Raw genomic sequence first — 16,825 nt, 5'->3', positions numbered from 1 at the left:
GCGAGCAGGTGGGCCGCACCCGCACTGCGCGGGGAGGTCCTGGCCTCGAGAGGCCGGCGGGCTGGTGGCCGCAGCACAGCGGCTAGCGCCGGGTGAGCAGGGCTGGTGGGGGAGGGGCGCAGGGGGTCGGGCCGGGGGTTGAACCCTCTGCCCTGAGCCGCCGCGGACCCGAGGAGATGGGCGTGGCCCGGCGCCCCCGGCCGGCGGCCGTCCTGGGGCGGGGGCGGGGGCGGGGGTCCTCCCGCGGGGCCGCGAGGAACCGGAGCCCGCGCGGGCGGGGGGACAATGGCGCGGGGCTCGCGGCTGCCCGAGGTCCCCGACGCGGCGCCGGGTCGGCCGAGGTGGGGCGCGGGGGCGACAAGGACGCGGGACTGCGGTCTCCCCGCACCCTGACGCGGCCGAGCGCCCGCCGCGGGGTCGGAAGCCGGCGGGGCCCGGTCCTGCCGCGGGGGGAGCCGCCCCGGCCGCTGGTGCAGACCTGCGGGCGCGGACCCGAGGCGGCAGCCGGAAGGTCACCGCGGGTCGCGGAGAATCGCCTCCGCTCGGAGGGTCGCCCGTTCCGTCCTGCCTGTCCCCGGGCGGCGGCGGGCGCGTCCACGCGGGCTCGGGAACGCGGCGCTTCGGCGGTGCCGCGCGGCGCAGCGCCCGGTAAGGACTCGGGGCCCGGGGGTGGGGGGGGGGGACGGCGGCCGGAGGCCGGGGGGGGCCGGGGGCTCGGCTCTCGGGGGCGGCCTCGCGGCGGGGACCCCGGGAGGAGCGTGGGGCGGGCCGCGGGGCGGGGGCGGGCGGGCGCGCAGGTCCCACCCCTTCCTGAAGGAAGCGCCCGCCTCGCCGCCGCCGCCGCTGCCTCCGCCGCAGGTCACGGCCCCGCCAGGCGACCGCGGCCCCGCCGCTCCCGACCAGGTAGGCGCGGCGCCCCCTCCTCCGCCGGGCCGCGGGGCAGCTGGGCGCGGGGCAGCGGGGCCGCGGGGCCGCGGGGGCCGCGGGGCAGCCGGGGGCGGGGGCCGGCTCCGCGCCCAGCTTGGAGGCGGAGACCGGGGACGGCGGGGCGCTGCTGCGGGACTGGGGCGCCGGGGTCCTCCCGGCCGCGGGGGCCCCGCTCCGCCCTGCCCCAGCCCCGCAGCGCCCCGGGCGCGGGTGCGCCCGGCCGAGCCCCCGCGGGGGAGACGCGCGTGTCCGGCCGCGCCCGGAGCTGCCCCCGCCTGTCCCCCGCGCCTCGGTCCCCGCCGCCGCCGCAGTCTGTCCGCCGAGCCCCTGCGCCGCCCGCCGGCCGCGGCCCCGTCCCGCGCGGTGACAGGTGTCCCCACGCGCCAACCCCCGCCGCACGGCCCGGCCCTTTGTTGTCCGGTGGACTCGGTCGGGAGCGACCCCAGGTTCGGCCTCGGGGCTCCTGCCGCCGCGGCTCACTTGACCGTTAGCCGAGTCGGGCCGGCTCGGGCGACGGGGGCCCGGGAGGGGCCGGGGCGGCACGAGCTCGCCTCGCCCCGCACAGCCGCGTCTCTCCGGCCGCACGCGGGCAGCACGCGGGCTTTTCGGCTTCTCCGCGCCGGCGGGGGCTGCCGGGTCCGCTCGTCTGTGGGAGCGACTGCTGCGGGTGGCGGAGGGCGACCCGGTGCGCGGTTTTCCCCGCCTCAGAGGAGTGTCGCTCCCGCGTGAGACTCACGCTCGCTGCTCGGTGCTCGTCGCTCCCGTCCGCGCGTCCTGCCCCGAGCGCCCCACGGGGTCCCCACGCCCCACGGACGGTGCGCGGGGCCCGGTCCACTGCGCGGGGCCCGGCCGTGCTCGCAGCGCGTCCGCAAGAGCAGGGGCGGCCGGTGGCGGTTTCGAGGCCGGACGGCGGTGCGCGCTCCCGCTGGGGCATTTCTGCTCCGACCCGGGCAGGGTTCGGGGCGCGCGGCTGTCCCCGCCGTCCTGGCCGCAGGCGAGGGCGACTCTGGAGACCCCGCGGGGCCGTTAGCGAGCGGACCCGCTTACGGTTTCGAGGACGAACTTGTTGGGCTCGCGCGTGGGGTGTTTGCAGATCAGAGAGTCTGGGGCTCAGCCGTCGTGCGCGAAACCCCGCACTGTCTCCCCTCCGCGTCCCGGAGACGCTTCCAGGCTGCGGCCTCCTAAGGGGCGGCGCGTTTCCTCGGGGGGCCGCAGCTCGGGCCTTCTAAGGGCCGGTCCGTTCTGGATTTGCTCCCCAGGTTCGTCGCTCGGGCACTGGCCATGGTAGACAGAAGGGAAGGAAGTGCGGCCCGCGGGGACCGCCCCTGGTCGGTGCTGCCGACCTCGGGCTGACGCGGCGGGAGCGGGGAAGCGCGCGGTCACTCTGCCGCCAGCGCGAGGCCGTCTGGGTTGTTTAAATCCAGGTTAAAGTATCTTTGTAGCCGTTGCTCAAGGCACAGATTTCTCCTCAAATCCCCTTACAGTGTGCTGTGCGCAGGGGAGCTGCGCCGGGCAGTGACTGTGCGAACCCAGTAGGGCCGGTGTTAGGCTTTGCTCTGGATCCGCCACACCCGTGTGTGCTGTGACCTTGCGGGGTGTCCGCTCACGGCACCTGCTCTGCGGTCATCCACAGGGACAGTTCTTTGTGTCACTGCTTCGTTTCCCCTGTGCCCGGAGCGCACCTCCGGCGTCCAGCGGGCCCAGAGCCCGACGACGGCCTGGGGTCCCCACGTGGAGAAGCTGGCGGGGCCTGCAGTTTGAGCCTTTTGCTCCCACGAAACTCTGGCCACTGGGGATCATTTCAGGAACCAATGGAGCAAGACAGACACTGACAGGATAACGTATGACCTCTCAGTCTCCCTGTCACCAGCAGAGTCTGTAGCTCCCAGAATCCATCCCACAGTGGTGATCAGTTCTGAGAGGCTGAAGTAAGATTTGAGCTAAAGCTCTCAAAAGTGTGATACAAACACCAAGTGTTCCTGAATCGGGGCCTACATTCATGACAAGCGAGGAGCACACTCTGGTGTGTAATAAAGGCTTTCCCCGGAGCTGACGGCAGAAGTGCCTCCCTACTAACTCCAACGGCAGACTTCTCCTGGCTCTGCCGGTGGCCTGTGTCTCCATGGTTTCTCACCAACTGTTCTGAGTACTTTCAAACGAGCTTATCTAACGAGTTGTTGTTTTTGCCAAATACCCTTTCCTGGCGTGGTGGGATGGCGAAAGATAGCTTCTTGGCGATGGCAAGTCTTCATGGGAAGAGATTTCAGACAAGCAGTTGCAATGATAGTGTGAGGTAGCGTGGAATCTTCAGGCAGACCAACCTCGCTGTGGAGCAAGTCGAGCCGGCGCTGCTGAGTCGGGCTTGGAATTCTTCTACTGATTAAGAAATCAGCATTTTTCTTTTAGCCTCTGTAAATGGCCTTTCTCTATATTGGTGCTGTCCATAGGGGCGCCTGGGTGGCTCAGTGGTTAAAGCCTCTGCCTTCGGCTCAGGTCATGGTCCCAGAGTCCTGGGATCGAGCCCCACATCAGGCTCTCTGCTCAACGGGGAGCCTGCTTCCTCCTCTATCTCCCTTGCCTACTTGTAATCTCTGTCTGTCAAATAAATAAATATATTGGTGCTGTCCAGTAAAACTTTCTGTAGTTCCATCATTTGTCCGAGGTGCTGGCCACAAGCCACATGTGGCTGTTGAGCACTTGGTATGTGCCTCGTACAACTGAGGGACTCGATTCTAATTTTTATTTAATTTTAATTAATTTAAATAGCCACATGGGACTAGTGGCTATCATGCTGGACGGTGTAGCTCTAAACTGTTTTTACCTGTTTCCTGTAGAGATAACATTTAATGGCAATTCTTTTTTTTTTTTAAGATTGATTTTATTTATTTAGAGAACATGAGTGGTGGGGGGGAGGGGCAGAGGGAGGAAGAGCAAGAAAATCCCTGCACTAAGCATGGAGTCCGATGTGGGGCTCGACCTCACAACCCTGAGATCATGACCTGAGCCGAAATGAAGAGTTGGACCCTTACCTGACTGAGCCACCCGGGGGCCCCTGTTGGCAATTATTCTTTGGAAGAAAGTGGAAATAGGCAGTGATAGACCCAGAAATTAAATTTCACTCTGTCATCCTACTGTTACCAAAACACTAGCATTTACTCTAAAGGAGGTGTTTTATGCTGAAGTTTCAGCCCACTCTAAAAATTAAGTTTACTTTTTTAATTTATACGTATTTGCTCACCTGCAGAATAAGCAATGTCCAGAGCGGTTTAGATGCTCGGCCCCGTGCGAGCGGGTGTTCGTCCACGTCCTCGAATCTGCTCTCTTGCACGTAATAGAATCATTTATTCTTAAAGTTGGTTTCTGTGCTTCTAGATTTCTCAAGGGGAGGGACGTTTGAAGAAGAGGTGGTAGGTGAGGGCTGATGCACAACCATTCTCCCGTCCGATTCCCGTTCCTAACAGTCACAGAAATCCCGTGAAAAAGCCAACAAATGAGTACCCCCGCCTCAGGGAGCGGCTGAGGCCACTGGGGGAGGCTTCATGAATTTAGGAAATGTTCCATGTACTCCTGTTTTGGTTTGTCGTTTTTGAGGTCTGCCGTGCACCGTAACATGGTCAAGCCTCCAAGACGAGACACATGTTCTTGCTTAACTTTCTTATGTTTCCAAAATGTTTTCATACACCCTTACAGTATTTTTCAAACCATGTGTCCTGAGTCATGGAATTGATGTAAAAGGTTAAGGTCAGTGTTTTGTCTGTTTGTTTTTTTAATGAAATGAAATACACAGTGGAATAGGAATTCTCACTCTGTGTCCCTCTCAGTGGGAGCTGCTAGCGACTGGTGAAATTTTTGCTTCTCCCACGTCTGGCAAATACAAGACCACAGAGAGGGTGGCGACCCTTGGACTCAAATCCTGACGCTGCAATGCCCGGTCCTTATATAGTGAGCACTATATAAGCAGGGTCATTATTTCTAGTATTATATGAGTGTTTGTGTGTCTCTTGGATCATGATATCAAATATTGCCTTTGAAAGTAGGCTCAGGACCCACTTTTGGGAAGCATTGATCTAAGGCCTCCACAAATCACTGAGTACTTCCCAAAGGCCCCACAAGGAATGCTTCACATGTATTACGTTGCTTCTCACGACAGTCCTGTGAGCCTCGCCGCGATCCCATGGTACCTCCAATCCCAGGAAGTCGGAGAGGCAGGATGTGAGCCCCAGGCAGTCGGTGACAGATCCTCACCTTCCACACTGCAGTGTGACAGCAATGTGCAGGGGGACAGCGGCACACCCGTGAGGCTCAGACATTGCGTAGCCTTGCACAAGCACAGAAGTGAGCAGACCACAGCTGTCGTCTGAGTAAGATGAATCCTGTTGGGTGGGTGGGGAGTCACTCTGTGTTTAGTCGCTGTCCTTACGCCAGGAGAGACCTTGCTGCTCCCAGCCTCTGGCCCCTGAAAGTGAATGCCCTAAATCAGGAAGCATGGGGACCAAAGAAACGCAAATTACCCGAAGATTGACTACAGACTGTGTGGGCTTCCTTCCTTCCTAACCACTCGCTGACTTCTACCCCCTGCTTTGTAGCAAATCGTCCCATATGGTCTGAATAGATAAGGTCCATCCCATAAATCTCCCACTTTTTACTACATTCTAAATTGTTTTTTGGAATCACTTCTTGCCTGTAAGTGTTTCGTGATATGTATATATTTTTATTTGTAATAGACATATAATAGTATAATACTTTCAGATGTATACCATGATGATTAGGTATTTGCATATGTTGCAAAAGGACTAAGTCAGTCTAGTTAACCTCCCTCAGCACATAGAGATAGATATTTTTTCTTGGGATGAGAACTTTTGACATCCACTCTCTCAGCGATCTCCGAATGCAGAATACAGAATTATTCACTATAGTCACCGCACTATATATTATATCCCCAAGACGACTTTATTTTATAACTGGAAGTTTGTACCTTTTGATTTCACTTTAATATAATAAATGGAAAAGAGTGTTGTTTTCAGAATTTTATGTATAGGGGCAGCCGGGTGGCTCAGTTGGTTGAGCATCTACCTTCAGCTCAGGCCATGATCCCAGGGTCCGGGGATGGAGCCCCGTGTCAGGCTCTCGGCTCAGCAATGGTCTGCTTCTCCCCTCCCTCTGCCTGCCGCTCCCCCTGCTTGTGCGCTCTCTGTCAAATAAATAAGTAAAATCTTTTTTAAAAAAGAATTTTATGTACAAGGAGAGGTCTTAAAACAGGCTGGAAATTTTTTTTTTCCTCACCTAGTGTAATCTAGAAAGTAAGACCAAATTCATTTTGGAAGGAAGGTTTCAGTTTTCCCTAAAGGTCAAACTAAATCTGAGCGACCACATGTCCATGGACTTCATCAGGCAGACGAGAAGAGGAAACAGCTTGTCGGCTCGGCTACTTTTCTTCTTTGTACCCCATGGGTAGAGTCTGTACCCCTGTCTCCAGAGGTGGACACTTCTGAAGCTTTGAACGACATCTGAATGCCTCCAGGACATTCTGGAGATTTTAAAGGAGTACAGCGAAGGTCTTTGAAAACGTGCTGGAGGTCTTGTAATACTTTTAGGCAAGTGTAGACAAAGCTTAAGAAGTCATTGTGAGGGCGCCAGGGTGGATCAGTCGGTTAAGCGTCTGCCCTGGGCTCAGGTCATGATCCCAGCATCCTGGGATCGAGTCCCACACTGGGCTCCCTGCTCAGCGGGGGATCTGCTTCTCACTCCCCTCTGTTCCCCTTGCTTGTACTCTCTCTGTCAAATAAATAAATAAAAATAAAATCTTTAAAAAGTAATTGTGATTAACTATGGCAGTAGAGGAAATCAGCCTGTAGTTTAAATGGTGTTATTTAACTGTGCAGTAATTATAATGAATTCTAATGGTTTTCAACTGAATGTAAACATAAATGTCTCCAAAAATAGCAGAGCCTTACTGTTCATCAAACATTTCACTTATTAACAAAGTAGACTGCTTCCTGTTTTTTTTTTACACTTATAATGATTTAGCTGCCACAGAAATAGTTTAGATGGTAATAATGGGAAGTTTTAAGGCATAAATTAAAACCGTACACAGCCAAGGGCACCTGGCTGGCTCAGTTAGTAGAGCATGTGATCTGGGGTTGTGAGTGCAAGCCCCATGCTGGGGGTAGAGATTACTTAAAAACAACAACAACAAAAACAAAAACAAAAACAAAAGCGGGCCCCTGGGGGTTCAGTTAGTTAAGCCTCGGCTCATGGTCTCAGCTCAGGTCTTGATTTCAGGGTCATGAGTTCAAGCCCTCTGTTGGGCTTCACACTGCGTGTGGAACCTACTTAGAAAAACGAAAAACAGGGGCACCTGAGTGGCTCAGTCAGGTAAGCATCTGCCTTGTCTAAGGTCATAATCTCGGGGTCTCGGGACCGAGCCTCACGTGGGGCTCCCTGCTCGGGGGGGGGGGTCCCCTTCGCCACCCTCTGCCTCTCCCCCAGCCCCACTCATGCTCTCTTTCTCTCCCAAATAAGTAAATATCATCTTTAAAAACAAAAAACAAAAGCAAAAGACAAACAAAAAACAAAACAAAAAAACAAGAAGAAATCTGTACATAGCCAAAATGGACATTATAGTATTTAAACTGGTCTGGTTAATAAAACAGCCTTTCAAATTATCTTTCATTTTATTGACTTATGAGTGAAAGGTGGTTTTTCTTTTTTTAAAGATTTTGTTTATTTGAGATAGCAAAAACAAGAGATAGAGCGAGAGAGAGCAGGGAATAGGGCAGAGGGAGAGGAGGAAGCAGGCTCCCCGCTGAGCAGAGAGCCCGATGTGGGGCTCCATCCCAGGACCCTGGGATCCTGACCTGAGCCCAAGGCAGAAGCTTGACTTGAGCCACCCAGGCGCCCCACTGAAAGGTGTTAATTAAGAAATACTGATACCATTGTAAAGCCATTTCAAATAGATACTATTTTTTACTGCACCTGGACTGTTTGTAAATTAGAATCCCATAATGTAATTATTCTGGAAATTCTAGTGGAAATGTATCTCCTGGAATTCCTGAGTTCTTCTTTTCAATAAAATTTTTAAAATGTATTTACGTAGAAACACGAGCAACTAAAAATACCTGCATGCAATGGCAGGAATATGAACTCATGGGGGACAGTTTTTCTTTCTTGTGGGATTATGTTCCCACATGCCCTAGACTTAGAAAATTTTGAAAAATTTTCCAGGCTTGTCAGTGACAGCACAGAGTTCACAAGAACAGGATTTATCACCCTATAATTTTAATAGCTAATAGAATTGTTCCTGAATAAACTGATTATTTTTTCTATGGCATTTTGATTGGTGTTTTTCATTTTATTTTGAGCTTCTATGTGGCATAACGATTGATTTGTATGAAAAGGAGTGGGTTGCCATTTGCATGCCAAAATTTTGATTTTCTATGTATGCATGTAAAAATAAAGACAAAGTTTTCCCATTAACTGATTTGGGGAGAGGACGTCCTTGTGATCAAAGAGTAGCACATGGTGATCTTTTAAGATGAGGCCATCGAACAAAGTGAGCGTTTACTTGTAGGGCCACAAACTTGGCAGTTCACCAGCGGTGTTCTCTGTCAGCCGTTGGGACAGTATTTCTGCCAGCCCTCGCATGTTCCCTCGCCCGGAGGAACTTTTTCTTCACTGTTACTTCCTCCTTATTCATAACACAGGTTTTAACTCCTTTCAGCCCCTGGGAAATTAAAGAGGATTGTTCTGGATGATAACTGCTCCCCCAGTGAGCATTTCTAAGAGCTAGAAAAGCCTTAGGAAGTCAGATAATTTATTTCTTAGAGTCGTGGCATGACTGCAGTCATCACAGAAAGATATCTAGGCTCCGTTCTACTTTTAGCCTGTGAATATTTTACACCAGTTCTTGACATATTGTCTGTCCGGGCTGACTTCATGGCACTCTGACGTTGAACCTAGGCTCAGTTCCATTTCAAGTGTCTCCTGGTTTGCTTGCTTGTGGCACATGTATCTTGTCTTTTCCAATTAAGTCATTGTTTTGGGGCACCTGGGTGATTCAGTTGGTTAAGCATCTGCCTTCAGCTCAGGTCGTGATCCCAGGACCTGGGATCGAGTCCCACATCGGACTCCTTCTCAGTAGGGAACCTGCTTCCCCCTCTTCTCTTCCTCCTACTCGTGTTTGCTCTCTCTCTCTGACAAATAAATAAAATATTTAAAGGGAAAAAAAACCTGTTTCTTTGCATATAGAGATTATATCATGTTATTTATTTATTTGTTTGTTTATTTTTAGCCCTCCAGGTTGTCTGGAGAGGGAGGTTGGCTAACTATTTTTTTTTCCTTTTTTTTTTTAAAGATTTATTTCATTTATTTATTTGACAGAGACAGATCACAAGTCGGTGAGAGGCAGGCAGAGAGAGAGGAGGAAGCAGGCTCCCTGCAGAGCAGAGAGCCCGATGCGGGGCTTGATCCCAGGACGCTGGGATCATGACCTGAGCTGAAGGCAGAGGCTTAATCCACTGAGCCACCCAGGCGCCCCAGTTGGCTAACTATTTTGCAAATAAAGTTTTATTGGAACACAGCCCTGTCCATCGGCGGCACATCACCTGGGCTGCTCCTGCACTACCACCACAGAGTCCAGCAGTTCAAACAGCCCATCTGGCCCATGAAGCTGACAATCTTCTGTATCTGGTTCTTTATAGGAAAAGTTGATCAGCCCTGTTCATAGGATACTCTTCTTATGGGACCCTGGAAGAAAATGTGGGAGACGGCCCGTCACAAATTATGTGCAGAGGCTTGGTCCCTGTAGGAGCAGATTTCACATCCGAATGCCTGACTGAGTGATCGAGACCTTCTCCCTTCCTGCGGCACCGTCCATGGCTATGAAAGCAGGTGTCAGCACAGGCTTGGGCATCGTGTAGGCCTGGGTCACTAGCTGTATAACCTTGAGTAAGTTACTTAATCCTTTTAAAGCTGTTATCGGTGCTGTGGTACTGTACTGTTGGGAGGCAGTCCTCCGCACGTCCCCTGCATTTGGACAGGTCTTTAAGAAGGGAGGCACTGGCTGCAACTTTGTCCTGGGTTGTGTTTCCCAGCACGTGTGTGTAGCGAACAGTCTTGGATGATAGAGGTAGCGTTGCCCTCAAGCAACGGGCAGGCATGCGTCCATCCGGTATGAAGGACACGGGTCCGCAGGGCGGCCTTCCTGTCCAGGAACGCTCCTGCCTGTGTGTGCAGGGGCCACCTGGCCCTTGTTGTGACACCTGTAGACGTCAGAGCTGGAGGACGGTCACGAGAAAATGCAGGTACTCTAGCTACTGCTGTCGCTGAGAGTAATACAGTCGTCTGTCCCTGACCCAGGAGCCCCGGGTCTTCTTCAGCATCCGTGACTTGTGCAAACAGCATAAAATCCCAGAATTTCCCAGTTCTCAGACACCAATTCCGTGGGCTATTATGAAACTTGAATAAGGTAACGAATAGAAGTCATTTAACACAGTGCCTGGCAGACAGTAATTGCCTGATAGATGTTAGCTGTGAGTTATTACCGAGCTGGCTATTAACTCTGAGGTGCAAAGGCGAGTCCCAGGTTCTGGTGTCCAACTTGTATCTTAAGGTAGTGGTTTTTCAAGCCGTAGGTCAGCAGGGCTATGAAAACAGACGAGTAGATTAATTTTTATAATGACACAGAAAATACAATAGAATAGAATAATAAAGAAAACATCCAAGTGCAGAATTTGTAGTAAGGATAAATACTGATTTCTGAAATATTTCTTTTCAGTTATATACATATATATCTGTATATTGGATTGTGATATTAAATACTTCTGTTTACGGTCAGTCTTGGTCAAAAAAGTTGGAAAGCCACCACTGCCCTAATACATGTAATGGAACTATTCAGAACTGTTGTTCATGAGAGCCTAGAATTCCTGTCCTAGTTCTCATTCTGGAAAAGGCGTATAAAGGGCCGCTTTCATCTAGGTGTGGCTGCTCAGAAGGAATGACCAGAAATTCAGATTGCTTACCCTCTACAAACCATTTTGCCCATGATTAACAGAAAATCAATATAGCCACAGGTTACTTTCAGAAGAAGGGGATTAGGGACACCTGGGGGGCTCAGTGGGTTAAGCCTCTGCCTTCGGCTCAGGTCATGATCTCAGGGTCCTGGGATCGAGCCCCACACCAGGCTCTCTGCTCAGCGGAGAGCCTGCTTCCCCCTCTCTCTGCCTACTTGTGATCTCTGTCTGTCAAATAAATAAATAAAATGTTAAAAAAAAAAAAAAAAGAAGAAGGGGCCTGGTAGTTGTTGTTAGCCTTCGCCACTAGAACTTTCTGCGGTAATGGAAATGTTCCCTTTCCGCATCTTGCCATATGGTGGCCATTCTGTGTTGAGCAACTGAATGTGCAACTGAGGAACTGAATTTTTAATTAAAATTTTTAAAAATCTGGATTAATTGAAATTTAAATAGCCATGTGGAGGCCCTTGGACAGCACAGATTTATTCAGATTGAACACAAAGTTGTGGTTTCCTCCAGTACAATTAACTGTGTTGTGGCTTCGGTACTGCCCCAAGTGCAGCACCCTTCCACTGCGTGGTTCAGACAACCACTGACCCTTGCCCGGGCCCGCTGGGCGGACATCAGGGTGAAGACATGCTTGAGGAGCGGCTACCTTGGACAGCGCCACACACCAGGAGAAGACGTCTGGTTGCTGGGGGCAGAGCCTCTCAACCGTGACCGAACAATAGAATCATTTGAAAAGCTATAAAAATCCAGGCTGCGCTCCAAACCAAAGAAGACATTGTTTATTTTTTTTAAGATTTTATTTATTTATTCATGAGAGACAGAGAGAGAGAGAGGCAGAGGGAGAAGCAGGCTCCCTGCTGAGCAGGGAGCCTGATGCCTGGCTGGATCCCAGGACCCTGAGATCATGACCTGAGCCAGAGGCAGGGGAAGGGGCACATGAAAGACAGCGGACCCCTCTCTTCTCTTACAGATAAAGACTCCAGCTGATCTCTGGTGTGGAGAGCTGAGCTGTTTCCTACCTGGTTGCCCTTGCACCAGAAGTCAGTCCCCTTGCTCAGTGGGCCAAAGTGCAAATTTTTGTGTGACAAAACTCTTCAAAGAAGGAAAATATAGTCTGTTACTGACCTGATTCACATGCACAGTACTTACCATTTATATACCCAGCAAACGTTTGTAGACGTCTGCCTGTGTGTTTGCGGGAAGGTGTGCCCCTTCCGTCCGGCAGGGGAGGCCCACACGGTAATAGTTGTCCGCAATGTGGAGAGAAAAGCCCCTGGGTGCCTCGAGAGCACTGTGAGGGCTGGGGATCCTGGGTCGAAGAGCAGAGACATCAGAGGGTTTCTGAGAGACACGGACACACAAGTTGAACCTTGTAGGATCAGAAGGAACAGTCACATCTAAGAGGCAGAAAATGAAGGAAAGAACAGATACGACCTGGGAGGAGGCCCTGGCCTACGTCTTCCGTCCCTTTACCGCTGAGACTAAGACAGCTCCCTCCTGAGGGAGGCCCGTGCTGCAGTTTTAGCAAACTTCATGGGATAGGGCACCTGGGTGGCTCAGTGGGTTAAGCCGCTGCCTTCGGCTCAGGTCATGATCTCGGGGTCCTGGGATCGAGTCCCGCATCGGGCTTTCTGCTCAGCAGGGAGCCTGCTTCCTCCTCTCTCTCTGCCTGCCTCTCCGTCTACTTGTGATCTCTGTCAAATAAATAAAATCTTTATTAAAAAAAAAAAAACTTCATGGGATATCCTCATCCTAACTGGTTTTTGTCATTTATTCATTCACTCGATTATTCATTCAGCGTGATTTATTGAGGTGTTACTATACGTAGACGTATCTAGGTGGTGGAGATAGAGCAGAGAACAAAACAGACGCATTCCTGCCCTCCGGGAGCTGTACAGTCTATTGGAGAAGACCAGCCAGGAATGGGTAGATAAGGAAATAGTACAGAGTACGACGAGTGGACAAATGTGCTGTGGAGAAAAAGAAGTCATGGGAAGGAAGCTGGAGGCGCGTGAGAACTGGAAGCCTCCGAGCACGCTGTCTCTCTGCAAACTTAATAGCATTTCCTGCCACTTTTCTGAAACTAGACTGGGTCCTGCATTCTCTTTCTTTTGTTCAAGCCTGGCCATCCACCGACGTCCGGAGCCCTGTGACCTCCTCCGCCTGACAGTCTGCGTCAGTAAGACCTCTCACACCCACCTGCCTTACCTCCGCCCGCCATATATCGTCACTTGCATTTTCATGGCTTCTCAACGTTTTCATTTCTGCTCCTCTTTTGAATCCCCCCATTCTTTCCCTCCGCACCCCAGGGAGCCCACGCTGAATGAAGCCCTTGACCTTCCGCTGGTTGCGCTCTCCCTCCTCTGTGGTCGCTGCATGGAAAGCCGTGTCATCCCCAACTCGAAGACCATGGTAAACCGCCTTCCACGCCTCTCAGCACACCCTCCGTCCAGCTCCCAGGCACTTCATTCATTTCTCGGGTTGCTGGCTCTGTGCCTGCCCTGCCTCCCGCCTCCCCATCTCTTTTCCTGACTCTCAGCAACAGCAGTCGTCCTGGATCATCAGACCATAGATCTGGCCTCAAAATCCACGGGACCTTTTCCATAAGTTCACCTCCAACTAAACCATAGCTGTTCACTCCCAGGCCTCCACCCAGGTTCTTGTGCCATTGGGACTTTTCCACCTCAGAAATCGTAGCCTCAGTGTCCCCTTCCTGAGCGTCCCTGTGTTTCCTTCCGGCTGCCCCACACCCTCCTCCCTGCACGGCTTCAGCTCCGCAGAGGCTCCAGGCTCTGACTGCCTTCAGGGGCCCCAGCTCTTCCTTAGAAATGCAAATGGAGTCCCCTGATCGTCAGAGGATGTGGTTTCCTTTTTTGCAGGTCTTTAAGGCCAGTCCATTCCCTGAACCCCGAATGCCATCTCTCATCCTTCCTTCGGGACCTTGGCTCTGTTGATAATCCTCTTTCTTCTGGGTCATGTACCTCTGCCCTTTACTGGCCCCTCCCCTTAGCCAAGCACCCACAGGTCACGTCCAGAAAAATAATTTTCTTAGGTTAAGTAAATTAAGATAGATCATGCCAACAATACTATACTGAAAATTGGAATATTGATGGGGATACGTGTGTGTGTGTATCAATCACACGGAGAGGTGATCACAAAAATAAGTTAAAAGATATTTAGACAGATTTATTAACTGATTTTCTTTTTAAAATTTATTTATTTTTAATTTTGTAGTAGAGCACGTATAGTAGAAAGTCACTCTCTTAACCAGTTTTAAGTGCACAGTCAGTGGTGGTAAGTTTACTCACAGTGTTGTGCACCCAGCCTCCAAAACTCTTTTTATCTTGCAAAATTGAAACTGTACCATTGAACGACTCCCCCTTTCGCCCTCCTTCTCCAGTCCCTGCAACCACCATTCTGCTCTCTCTGAATTTGACTAGTGCAGGCGGCTTGTGTCAGTGGGATTCTGCAGTGTTTGTCTTTTTATGATTGGCTTATTTCACTTAGCATGACGTCCTGGAGGTCTCTCCATGCTGTAGGATGTGTTCGAATTTCCTTCCTCTTGTAAGGCAGAGTATTACTACCTTGTAGGTGTAACCCTATTGCTAAATGATTCCATTTTTGAAGTTATTATTAGTATAAACACACACACACACATAACAGATTGCACGACAAGATGTTAACCGTGGTTCTCTCTCTCCGTTGTGGAATTCTGAATACTTTTCGCCCTTTCCCTGACCTGTACCTTCTAAAGTATTTGCAGTGAGCCTCCTTCTCTGTTGTAAAAGCCAAGGAGACTCTTCCTTGGTGACGGTGGGTCACACCCGCAATCGGCACCTGCTGGGCCGCAGGCCGCCCCCTCACCTGCCCCCACTCTGCTCTGAGCACCACCAACCCCAGCCTTCTGCATGCGCAGCCTTTGGAGGCCTTGGAGCCCTCGCGTGCCTCTTGCTGCGGCCGCATGGGAGACCTCCCCGTCCCTGCAGACGCAGCCCAAGGTCATTTCCTCCTTCATTGCACACCCCCTGCCCTCAGTGCCAGGTCGGTTCCTCCCTCTGGAGCTCCCCAATCCCCCGTACCTGTCTCTGGTGCTGTATCCTTTCCTAATGGACGGTGAGCACCTCGGGGCGAGGACTCTGCGTTCGTCGGTGGACTCTTGGCCGGTGGCACAGAGCCTGGTAGATGAGCCGAGCAGCCTGGGGAGCCTCTGGCCCTCAGAGGGGCTGGAGTGCGGGATGCTGAGAGATGCGGTTGGAAAAAACTTGCCCTGAGGCCCTTTTTCCACCACCTGCTGTTGCCCCTTGCATGAACAATGTATTAAAAATACATTTTACTAAAAATTAATTTGACTTTTTAAAAGATTTTATGTATTTATTGGAGACAGAGCTAGCTAGAGAGAGCAGCAGACCCCCCCACACACACACTGAGCAGGGAGCCCAACGCGGGACTCGATCCTAGGACCCTGGGATCATGACCTGAGCCCAGCAAATTCTTAACCGACGAAGACAACCAGGCACCCCTACATTTGATTTTAAAACCAAAGACACCCCATTTCTATCTTAATAATGCTGGTGAGCTCTGGCCTGGTCCTCGGTCTCCCATAGCGCGTTTGAGAAATCCCTGTTCCTCTCCTTGGTCCCCGCCCAGCCCCCTGTGAGCAAACCTCCCTTCCTTCAGTTCTGCTGGTCGACAAGCTGGAACAGGAGTTGGGGGTGGGGCTCCTTCGCCATCCCCCGCCCATCGTAGGCAGTGACTGGCAGCCTCCACCACGGGTCCGACTGCTGCCGGTCAAGCCCGGTCGGAGAAGGGAAGGAGTGAGGCGACGCACTGCTGCTCCGGCTCGGAGCCCCTGGTGAGGGGAGACAGCGGAGGACGCTTGCCCGCTGCCCTTGACCTGGCAGCGAACATCATACTGTAGTAGTAGTTCACACGGAGGAGCCGTCGCGGGCCACGCACGGTTGGGGAAACACATTTCAGGCGCGCCTGGGGGGCTCAGTCGTTAAGTGTCTGCCTTCAGCTCGGGTTATGATCCCAGAGTCCTGGGATCGAGCCCCCTGCGTCGGGCTCCCTGCTCAGCGGGAGGCCCGCCTCTCCCTTTCCCACTCCCCCCTGCTTGTGTTCCCTCTCTCAAATAAATAAAATCTTTAAAAAAAAATTCATAGGCTTGTTCAGGTAAGTAGTTTTGGATAGTTCCCTTCCATTGTAAATGAAGGATTCTAGTCCTCCTTTAGGAAGTATGAGGGGGGCAGATGAGAAGATGAAAAACTGTTTTTTTTTTAAAGATTTTATTCATCTATTTATTTGATAGCAAGAGAGATCACAAGTAGGCAGAGAGGCAGGCAGAGAGAGGGAAGCAGGTTCCCCGCTGAGCAGAGAGCCCGACGTGGGGCTCGATCCCAGGACCCTGGGATAATGACCTGAGCTGAAGGCAGAGGCTTTAACCCACTGAGCCACCCAGGTGCCCTGAAAAATAGTTTTAGTTACTGGGGAACTTAATCAGTTGGGACCCTCTTCAGCTTCTCAACCCACAAGGACTTATATTGGTTTTTCTTAAGGAAAGTGGTCCAGTATGAGTGACTCACCCAAAGCACCTGAAATTATTTTAGCAAAAATTATTAATGATACGACACTTTGTATCTGAAATGAAACATTTTGCAACTGTTGGACCAGTGTGTGGTTCATTGGCCTGTCTGCACCCGAATCACAGTGGCTTCCTGTAAAGTCTCCTTCTTACCAACCAGCTCTGTTGCGGCTCGGCCAGACTGGAGAACCCTGCTGGCGGTACTGTCCTGCTGGTGTACTGTTGTCGTGTTTTCTTTTCTTACTGCCACACCACAAGGAAGTAACAACACTCCTGAGAATCAGCGTTAGACTCGGAG

The 16,825-nt window shown here is 52.0% G+C and overlaps 1 protein-coding gene across 3 annotated transcripts in view; it reads left to right on the top strand.

Moving 5' to 3' along the window:
• The first annotated feature begins 469 nt into the window (after window positions 1-469).
• Window positions 470-16,825, top strand: part of TMEM150C (transmembrane protein 150C) — a 73,168-nt gene continuing 56,812 nt past the window's right edge. For 2 of the 3 annotated variants that reach the window (XM_032334736.1, XM_032334735.1), the window contains exon 1: window positions 793-903. The gene's annotated coding sequence lies outside the window, so the exon portion shown is untranslated. Of the gene's footprint in view, window positions 649-792; window positions 904-16,825 lie in introns of those variants that run through there. The other variant, XM_032334737.1, reaches the window with a different exon arrangement.

Source organism: Mustela erminea, chromosome 2 (genome assembly GCF_009829155.1).
Source record: "Mustela erminea isolate mMusErm1 chromosome 2, mMusErm1.Pri, whole genome shotgun sequence".
NCBI classification, from domain to species: Eukaryota; Metazoa; Chordata; class Mammalia; order Carnivora; family Mustelidae; genus Mustela; species Mustela erminea.
The sequence above is the reverse complement of the archived record's forward strand: the minus strand, read 5'-3'. Positions and strand labels throughout refer to the sequence as shown.